The sequence below is a fragment of the Mytilus galloprovincialis genome, chromosome 6 (genome assembly GCF_965363235.1).
Source record: "Mytilus galloprovincialis chromosome 6, xbMytGall1.hap1.1, whole genome shotgun sequence".
NCBI lineage: Eukaryota > Metazoa > Mollusca > Bivalvia > Mytilida > Mytilidae > Mytilus > Mytilus galloprovincialis.
The window spans coordinates 10724439-10735064 of record NC_134843.1 but is presented as its reverse complement, the minus strand read 5'-3'; the positions used below and the strand labels follow the sequence as shown (position 1 = coordinate 10735064).

General features: G+C 34.7%; 1 long non-coding RNA gene across 1 annotated transcript; it reads right to left on the bottom strand.

Annotated features, from left to right (window-relative positions):
* Positions 1-5603: 5603 nt before the first annotated feature.
* LOC143078912 (uncharacterized) lies at positions 5604-10058 on the bottom strand. The gene is made up of 3 exons (XR_012979303.1): positions 9922-10058; positions 7849-7904; positions 5604-5696 (listed from the first exon to the last, which is right to left on the bottom strand). It is a non-coding gene; the product is annotated as an uncharacterized LOC143078912 (long non-coding RNA).
* Positions 10059-10626: the final 568 nt, after the last annotated feature.

Here is a 10626-nt window from a genome sequence, read left to right as displayed (position 1 = left end):
TACTTCCAATGAGGGTTACCCCTCATTTGGAGTGTTGTTCCCAACCTTGTTTAAGGTCTATCTTTGTGCATAATTCAAAATTGGAAATTTCAACAAGCATCTAATATTCTTACACAAGAAAATAAACCCTGATCTGCTAGCTACATGTTCATCTTTTCTACCGATTTAATAACTAGAATCATGCAAACAGACTTAAGAAAATGGCATGCAAGTTCATCATACAAATTTGACACTTTTTCTAGACAATCCAGATCGTGCACATAGTAGCTAAAAATTGTAACCTTTAAAATTGTTGTCGCGCACTAAAAACTCCCATGGGAACTTTCAAAAGTTGGCAGGTATGTAACACGTCTTACTATTTTTATGCCCCATTTATGGGCACTATGTTTTCTGGTCTGTCCGTCTGTCCTGCTTCCGGTTAAATTTTATTGCCGAGGTAGTTTTTGATGAAGTTGAAATCCAATCAACTTGAAACTTTAGTACACATGTGTTCCTTATGATATGATCTCTCTAATTTTGCTGCCAAATTAAAGATTTTACCTAATTTTCACAGTCCACTGAACATAGAAAATGATTGTACGGATGGAAAATCCATGTACTTATGACACATGATTGTTTGAAGAAAAAAAATATGTCATAATGATAATGGAACAAAGCAGGCTGGGTAAGTGGGGCTGCTTTTATGGTAATTCAAGTTACCTTTTATTTACCTTCTTCCACCTCAGAGCTATCAGCTCTTTGATTTTTTAAATTCCACAGGAAGCAATGTCTTTGCTCCAACTCCTACTTAGTAAATGCAGCGAACTTTGCGGGTAAGCAGTAAATGCCAATTGATCAGACAATAATTATATACTAAGGGAACAGTCGACAATCATAAGTCGAAAGAAAACTAAATTATAATGGCCACAAAAAAGTGCGAAAACCGAAAGACATACAACACCAAATCACTACACAGAAAAGTTACTACAGAATGAATTAAAAATGTGAAACATCAGGTTCTCCGGAAGGTTCAGTAGATCCATCTCCAATCGTGACACCCGACGCTCCGGAAGGTTCAGCAGATCCATCTCCAATCGTGACACCTGACGCTCCGGAAGGTTCAGCAGATCCATCTCCAATCGTGACACCCGCAGTTTGACTCTTGGTAAAATACATGTTTGAGTGATATTTGGTGATTATGGCTCATATAATAGCAGATTGGTAAGGATCTCTTGTCTAACCTAAGACCCACCCCTTGCATAAACCGTTGACACAAGAAAATTCTATAACTTGACCGAATTTGAAATTGTTGAATAAAAACACGTTTTCTGGATAAAGGATAAAGAAAAGACTGATACTTTAGAAAACAACATAATAGATATTTTAAAATAAAATAGGACATACTACAACACTGAAACCTAAAACAATACCAACACACATACACACCTTTAAAACATAACCATTGGTGATGATATGTGCTCCGAAAGGGTTATCAAATCCTGATTCACTAGCTGCAATGTGTAAGGCCCAGATTGAAAAGATTTTTCGGCTGCGCTGATTACAAAAAATGGCACACTTTGTCATGTTGAAAAAATCCAAACGTGTCAACAATTTGAGTTGTACACTTGAATGTATGTATGTAAACGTTCTAAAAAGTAATGCTAAGTGTATTAAAAGAATAATGACGAATTTCTGACAGGGGAAAGGAACATCAACAAGTGGCAGGTTAGTGTAGATTTGTGGAACCCCCTCCCCCTTTTTCACTTGAATTAAATGGTCGTTCCCGGGCAATGCAGTAATTAAAGGCAAGCTTACAATACTTAACATGTAATTGAAATAATGTCATCAGCGGACGACTACAGGGTATATATACTTTGGCAATTTTATTTTTTCTTGTTTAAATTTGTATCTCATTCATGTTAGTTCTCAAGTTTTTTCTTTAGCAAAAGAACTTCATGCTTCATGGCGTATACAAAATCACTTGGGTAGTGTATAGTTCGATCAGCAGCCGGGTTAACTAAAGACTTAACAATTGGTACATGTATTTGCTATATTAAGGAGAAAGACCAAAACTTATGTATTTGCACCATTAAGGGCTAAGTAAAAAAAAAATGGTACTCATTATATTTAGGCGCAACAGAAAAACTTGGTATTTGCTTCATTAAGATTATAGCAATACAAGCATGTGTCCATATTTATATATATAGTGCACGAATGCCCAAATCGCACCATCATTTTCTATAAAGTTAAGTGGACCGATAAATTGGGATCAAAAATGTAATTTTAATTCTACATTTAAATTAGAAAGATCATATCATATAGGGAACATGTGTTATAAGTTTCAAGTTGATTGGACTTCAACTACATCAAAAACTACCTTGACCAAAAAGTTTAACCTGACGCGAGACAGACGGACGTACGAATGAACGGACGAACAGACGAACGAACGGACGCACAGACCAGAAAACATAATGCCCTTCTACTATCGTAGGTGGGGCTTAAAAATGGTATTTGCTACATTAAGGAGCAAGAGCAAAAAAAATGTATTTGCTACATTAAGTGAGAAAGAGCAAATACTGGTCGACCCGGAGCCAGAAGAATGTTTCAGGGTAAAGTGACATTTTTTCCTGTGACTATTTTCTTAAGTTAAAACATTCAGTTTATTTCTCTGGTCTGTACTTATTAACTTTTACCCTTTTATTCGAACAGTTTGTCTTTTCCATTTATTAACTTGCATATATAGGCAATAATACTGTTTCAATCAAGAAACAAAACAAAATTGTCAGCATAATAAGTCTGGATGCCATGAGCCTTCGATCATTGTTACATACATGACAGTAACAAAAGGACATCATTCAATTGTCGCAGTTCGTGCATTATAACACTAGCGTTCTCATGCATATGATTTTATGTTATACCAATCTGCTATTCATCATCAGAACTAGATTCACTATTGCTCTCCTGCTTTGGACTTTCAGGTATATCTGTCATTGTTTCAACATCGATTGTCTCTGAATGAACTGTACTCATTTCAGTCTCGGTAGTAGATTTGACTTCAGGCGCTGTAGAAACGTCTTTTGGGTTTTTAATGATTTTTGATAACCTCTTTCTGACTTTTAGGTAATTGTTTTCTTGATAAAGGTTTCCCTTGTTCTCTCGTAATATCTGTCTGAGATAACCCCAGTCTTTCCCACTGACAGGTGATAACATTATCCCCGTACTGTGGAGATATCTCAGACCATCTCTATTATCCTCGTATTCGTCCTCCCATTCTTCAATGTTTTTCAAACGAACAATTTTAAGTTGAACTTCCACCGTTTTTTCTGCCTCTTTGAATGATGCAATAAGATCACAAAATGCATTTGAAAAAGAAAAAGGGGGAGATTCGTTTGCTATTATTTCTAATTCAAGTGTAGAACTCTCTGATACATAAGGATCGTTAGTGATCCACTCGAGACATTTTTCATCAGCCCTGAGGGCATCACCTTCCATAGAATGGAATATTCTTATAATCGTGGTACTTCCTTCATCGACTGTTGTGGAACATACCATAACGTCTTCCACTGGGGGCTTTTCTTTTATTCCTGCACACCATAATACATAAAATTCCCTTCTATACAAATGATGCTCATCACATTTATATTCCATTTATATTCTGAAAAAATATGTTAAAAAGTGACGATCGTTAATTTGTATTATAAATTCCCGACTGTTAACATCATCAATTAAATATAACATTGATTCACGGCGTCCAACTACCGGAATAAAGAATTCTTGTATACTCTCGCTACAACAAACCCGTTCCCTATTGCCGAATTAGACTTATAACCGGGGTTGGACTAACATTAGCAACACGACGTGTGACACATGTGAAGCAGGATCTGCTTACTAATCCGGACCATCTGAGATCACCCCTAGTTTTTGGTGGGGTTCGTGTTGATCAGTCTTTAGTTTTCTATGTTTCATTTTGTGTACTATTGTTCGTCTGAAGACGTCTCTATGGTATCTTTCTCCTCTCTTTTGTATCTCTCTAGGGCGGATATCAAACTATATGCAATTTATCCATACTCCCAGGCTTAAAACATGTGGTGAACGAGAATTTAAAATAGACACAGAGTGTGCCTGTATCTGTGACTAGACGGTCTTGATTGTGCAATAAAATATAAGAAGATAACAAGAGCGTAATACACAAATCAAAAGTCGAAAGACAATCAACACTGTGAGCATGATACGCCTACAAACAGTGTTACAGAAAATGAGATTAAAATTAATGAAGATAGCTAAAAATTCGGAAGATTGTTATAAAATCATTCGGAAGATTGTTATAAAATTTCACGAGATAGGTGCAAGAAACTGCATTTTGAAACTATAAAAAAAATGGAATAAATCTAAAAAAATAACCTCTTTACTTCTTAATTTGCGTTCGTATTCATTTATATATGTAACGATATGAAAGTCAAACAAACTGATCATCTTATTCGTTGCACTACTGCGTCCAGCCATTTCGTTACTTTGTCAACAACAGTTACCGAAGATGTTATTATAAAAAATAAATAAACAGCTGCGCCACGAGCGCATGCTACGCCTGTCATCTTGTGTGTGAAGTTTTATGCAATAATCATAAATAGTTTTAGTAAGTCTGTGTATGATTTTTAATTTGTGTTTCTTGTGTATAATTCGGAGTTTAGTGTAGTATGACGTCCATTATCACTGAACTAGTAAACATATTTGTTTAGGGGCCAGCTGAAGGAAACCTCTGGGTGTAGGAATTTCTCGCTACATTGAAGACCCATCGGTGGCCTTCGGCTGTTGTCTGCTCTATGGTCGGGTTGTTGTCGCTTTGACACATTCCCCATTTCCATTCTCAATCTTATTATAGATACGGCCCCAACCGTTTTTTTACAAACTCAATAACTCTAAAATAAATTTTTGAATCATCACCAAAAAGTGTACAGATCTTTAGATTAATATATCTAAGAAGTGTGTAATTTTTTTTAGCAATAATCATTAATCGTTTTTGAGATACGGCGCGACATGTGTTAACCCCCTTTTGTTTTACAAAAAAACTCAATAAGTTAACTCTTACATAAAATTTTGAATCACCAAAATCTTTAGATTAATATAACTAAGAAATGTGTCAAGTTTTAACCAATACTCATACATCGTTTTTGATATACGCCGACAATTAAAAAAAACCACTCCCCTGTTTTAGTTACGTAGTCCTGCAACTCAAAACGTTTTAATCTTATTTTCACCAAAAAGTATACAGATCGTTTGACCATCATAAGAAACAACTATGTTCTCAAGTTAGGGTGCGACAGGTTTACGCTGGACAGACGAAAAGACAAACAGACGGACACCGGGCATTTGCATGTAATAATATGTCCTGTCATAATTTTAAAATTTAAAAATTTTGACGGGCGTATGAAAACAAAAAATGACCAAAATTTGAAACATTCTTTCGGTTAACAGTAATTTATAAGCAGATTAAATGCATGTCTTTCAACGCCTCCCTTTACTCTTATCTTTAGTTTCTGGTGCACATGCATTATGGTCTATATAATTTGCCGATATATAATTCCAAGCAAAAAAACAGCAATCAGAATGTAACTAAGTACTCTTACCTTTGAATGACTTCACAAGGTCAACGGTAATGGAATGTTGCAAGTGTTATAAAACTTGTCTGCTGACCTTGCTGTTGTCTTATTTCAGGGTACCTCGAATTAAAGAGGATAACGATACGTAAATGCATAATTTTATAAGTAATGTTTTTCGTAAACATGTATTTTTAAAGTCCTTACACACATTATTTCCAAATAACAGACTTAAACTTGAAAATAAAATATCTCGAATAGAATATCGATAGCAAGGCTATTTTGCATCTCTACCATTTAAAAAGCAGCACATTCTAAATGGTGTTAATTTTCTTTCAATTGTTTGATATATGCTGGTGTACCATGTAAACCGACTACCTGGGCACGTATCTAAAGTATCAAATATCACAACAGATTTTATGTTTTTATTCTTCCATATCATTATTTTTACTATACACACGATTTCCTAATTGTTTCTGTTAACGAATGGCTAAATCATGATAATCTTATTTACGAAGTCAAACAATAAAATCTTATTAGTCTGACATTTCACTTGTTCAATTGGTAGTCAAATGACCTTAAAGTTTTATACATACAGTATGTACTAAACTATATCCTTTTACCAAATTTGTTTAATCAGCTTAATTCATGGTATTTTACATACTACCTCCTTTGTGAAATATTTCTATTTACCGTAAGATTCTAAATCTTACGGTAAATAGAAATATTTCACAAAGGAGGTAGTATGTAAAATACCATGAATTAAGCTGATTAAACAAATTTGGTAAAAGGAGGGGCGTAGCTAGGTATTCATTCAACTGTAGGCACAAATCGGCAGGGGGTCTGCGGGCCGCTCAAGGCCCCCAGCAGGTACAGGGCAGAGCTCTGGTAGGGGGTTCAGGGGTGCGAAGCCCCCCGACGGAAACGAATTTCAGCGTTTTGGCTGCAAAATTTTATGCACAAAAATATAAAATTTTCTGGTTATTTAATCATGATAATTATAATATACATGATGAAAAGTTCGAAGGATTATGAATAATTTACCATAACATCTGAATGGTGAATTGAATAACGCAGTGCAATTGGAAAATCAAATCGTTAAAAAAAAATTATTTACAGTAGTACACCCTGTTTGGTATTTTCAAATCTGTTCCGTTATGATCGATATATGCGTTTAACTTAATTGATAGTACATATTGACGATCCTTCATTAAAAAAAAATAGGCACGTGCACGTAGACACTGATATTACTATATAATTACACGTACTATCCTTTTGCGGCTAGAAAGACATCAACCATCAATCTTTTGATTCTTAAACCTTCACCCTATCCACACAAACACATACACACATAGTCGATGTCTAATGCAAAAGTTCTGTTCTGTTCATACTAACGTAACAAAATTCAAGAAATTCGTATTTCTTTATATCCCGCTCTACTGTAAAATACCTACCGGCTTAGGAATTTGAATAATTGTGGTCATTACACGTAGATCTGAGAGTACTCAAAACTACTGGAAGCCAGTTGATAGATTGATTTTTAAACATCCAGTGTAAAATATTTATGCAAGTTTAAAACAAAAAAAAACAAATTGATTATTTACAATAAACACAACAGGGAGCTTAGTCCTGTAATAGGTGTTGTACAGGACGAAGGTCTGGAAATTTGAAAATGCCATGCATTGGAAAATGAGGGATTATTACCGATAGGAGCAGAAACTTTGCCTTTCAGTAGACCAACTACGAACTCCTCAAAGAGTGGCGTTCTCTCTTCAACTAGGCATAAGATTAAATGTCCCCATTCTGACCAGACGTGACTACGTATTATACATCCTGTACAGCCAAACGAACGACAACATTGGCAAGTCGGGTCAAGACAAAGTGGAAAGCTGCTAGTTCAAAACTAACAACAACTAATTAAAAAACTCATGTGTCTAAGTTGAGGTTCATTCAAGTTTTTGTTGATAGAATTGAAATGATCTGAACCAATTAAAGTTCTAGTTTATAGTTTCTATATAAGGTACACACATAAAAAAAAACCATTCAATTCTATCCAATATTCCATTAACTAAGGACGAGAGACTAGTGTACACATGACATTCGATAATTAGAGTTGTGACAACTTCACTGGAGTTCATCTACATATAACGTTGTTTATTATTTTTTTTAACAAAAAAAAAAAAATATTTGTGAAAAAATTATGTGTAGGCACGTGCCTAAAGTGCCTAACGGCAGCTACGCCCCTGATTCAGATGTACTTTTACTAAATTCATACCTTCTGCCACGTGTCAATCTCTTCTCAACTGATGATAAACTGAATCTGTATTCTCCCTGTAACATGTGTAAAATGATTAACCTCTGTTTGACACTCTTCTTTCTCAACTTAATATAAAAATAAGTTTTAAAGGAGCGTGGGCATGTAAACATTATAAAATCTCACATTGAAGAGTCATTGAATATCGAGTCAATAATTTCAACAATCAACAACTTATACAGTATATCAAAAGTAAATAAATGTGTTTGTCGGTTGATAACAAAGAGAACTGTTAAAAGTGATCAAACATCTGTTTGGAAGATAACTATTATAATTGTTTGGCGCTTCTGTTGCTTAAGAACTACTTGACTTTACAAATGAAAGTACCCCCCCCCCCCTTTCCCCTAAAAAAAATCACAAAAAGAAAACATTGACAAAACAAAACAAACAAAAAATCACACAAAAAATACAATAATTTTTTTTTAAATTTGAATGGAAGAAATTATTACCGACTGCGGCAAATATCACATGAAGACCAAGAACAATAATATAATAGTTCCTTGTTTTATCAGTCAATAGAACCATAGATATAAGGGCTTTTTATATCTATGATAGAACAGAAGACAATGGACTCGTGAACTATTTACTGAATAATTGCATATTGATTTTGTTTGTGTCACATGCTAGGCATAGCGTAGATGACAACATATATTTGAAAATAAAAACAAATTGACATTCTTGTTCGACCTTTAAGTAGAACTTTAGCGGATCCGCAGTAAGAAAGTTATATAAAAACTTTAATCAGAGAAGTTCTATCTGAAACAGAAGGTAAATATTTTACAATGATCCGAAACAATGAATGCAGATTATAAGCTAGCTGGTCTCAAATGCAGCAATGTTATCCACGAAGTAGTTCATCTAGAACAACAGGGAGAACTAGTTCCCGACATTTAACTCAAGACGACCTTTATGATAGCCTTGCACAACAGGATTTCACGTAGCCATCATTAATGAAAGTAATGCAGTACTATACTGAAGGAAGTTTAATTTGCAAAACATTTTTGCATGGAGTATATGTTAGTTATACATGCTTCAAATATGCTGATAAGATCAAATTACTTAGGAAGTTTGGTTCATGAGAGAGATGAGTACCTTATTTACCTATTCTTTACAATTGTTTTGAAATTTCCATGGAAATACACCGGGTTCTTATTTTGGATTCCAGCCAACATTACCTGCCTACTTGTAGAGGGACTTTTTTTTATCAATTGATAAACCTTTATATTTATAACTAATGCTCTTTTTGGTCAAGCCTAAATGAATGGAGTATTAATATATTATTGGGGGTGGGGGTCTTCAATTTCGGGCTATTAACACATACACAATAACTTTTCTCGGAGAAAATTATTGTATCTGTCACGTTGGATGAAGAAGGCAAAGGAGAAATGCGATTCCAGGAATTATATTTTGAAAGTATATGGATTTTGTTTATTTGTTAAAACGTAAAAATGAACTTACAGATAAAGGGTTAAAATTTACATAATAAGGTCAACGAACTTTAGTGTATTATAAATAAAGCTACCACGTATCAAATGTATATCGTTTATGTGTGTTCCTTAATTCATCTTTCTTGAGGGAAATGGATCTTTCTTGAGGGAAATGCATCTTTCTTGAGGGATATGTTTGCGGTGCCGTTTTCTGTCCTCTCAAGTTAAAACATGTTTACAACGAAAACTACTTTCAAGTACTAACTTTGTTATGCATGTAATATGAGCTGTACTTTCACTTCCTCTTATGAAGCTCCATTTTATATTAGACAGGAACACGCTTGCATATATATACAAATACAATCGGAAAATGAAACAGCCCATATATTAAGCAACAGGTGAAAAGGGATATTCAATAATCTAATCCCCCCTTTCCTTAATCAAGTGGTCCCACTATGATACCTAGATATGTAAAATAGAACATTATAACCCCTGACCACCTGCAATACAAGTCTTACTAAAACTTATTCCATTGAAAAATAATCACCTCACCCCAAACGATCCCACTAATACCTATATACGTAATCTAGAACATGTAAAGTCTTACCTTCAACACCTACTGTTATCAATCATCTGAATCTTTACCAGTAGTAGATATATAAATCAATGGGGCAATGATCTACTTGTTCTTTTAAAATGTCAGTCAGTTATGTAACAAGAATTAGGCGAACATTTATAACTTACTTGCACCGGTTAAGTACACAGTCACGTGTCTCATAAAAAAAATCGTAATTATTGCCGATCAGCTGTCAAGACTCACAACTGACCTTGTTCAACACTAACATCACAAAACAGCAATTAACATCATGTAATTGATAAGTCCTTACTAAGTCACTGTTTAACGTTTCACTTGTAACATTTAGGTTGTTAGAATACTATATTTCAATACCTTCCAATCATGCAACAGAACCAGTGGCAAATCGAGAAATTGTCATGAGTGGGGGGCCACTTACTGCCTAAGAGGGGGCCAGCTCCGGTCATGCTTATGCGATTTCCTATATAATTAACAATTTTTTTTCCAGAAAGGGGGAGGGGAGCCATTCGTGTCCAGTGTACAAAGTAGTACCGATATTATCGACATCGTAAAGTAGACAATGTCGATACAATATTGTACAACGTTTTCGATATCGTTTCATTCTCTTGCTTACATCGTCGACATTGACGATATCGCGAAGTAGACAATGTCGACACGATATTGTACAACGTTGTCGATATCGTTTTATACTATTGTCTACATCGTTGTCATTGACGA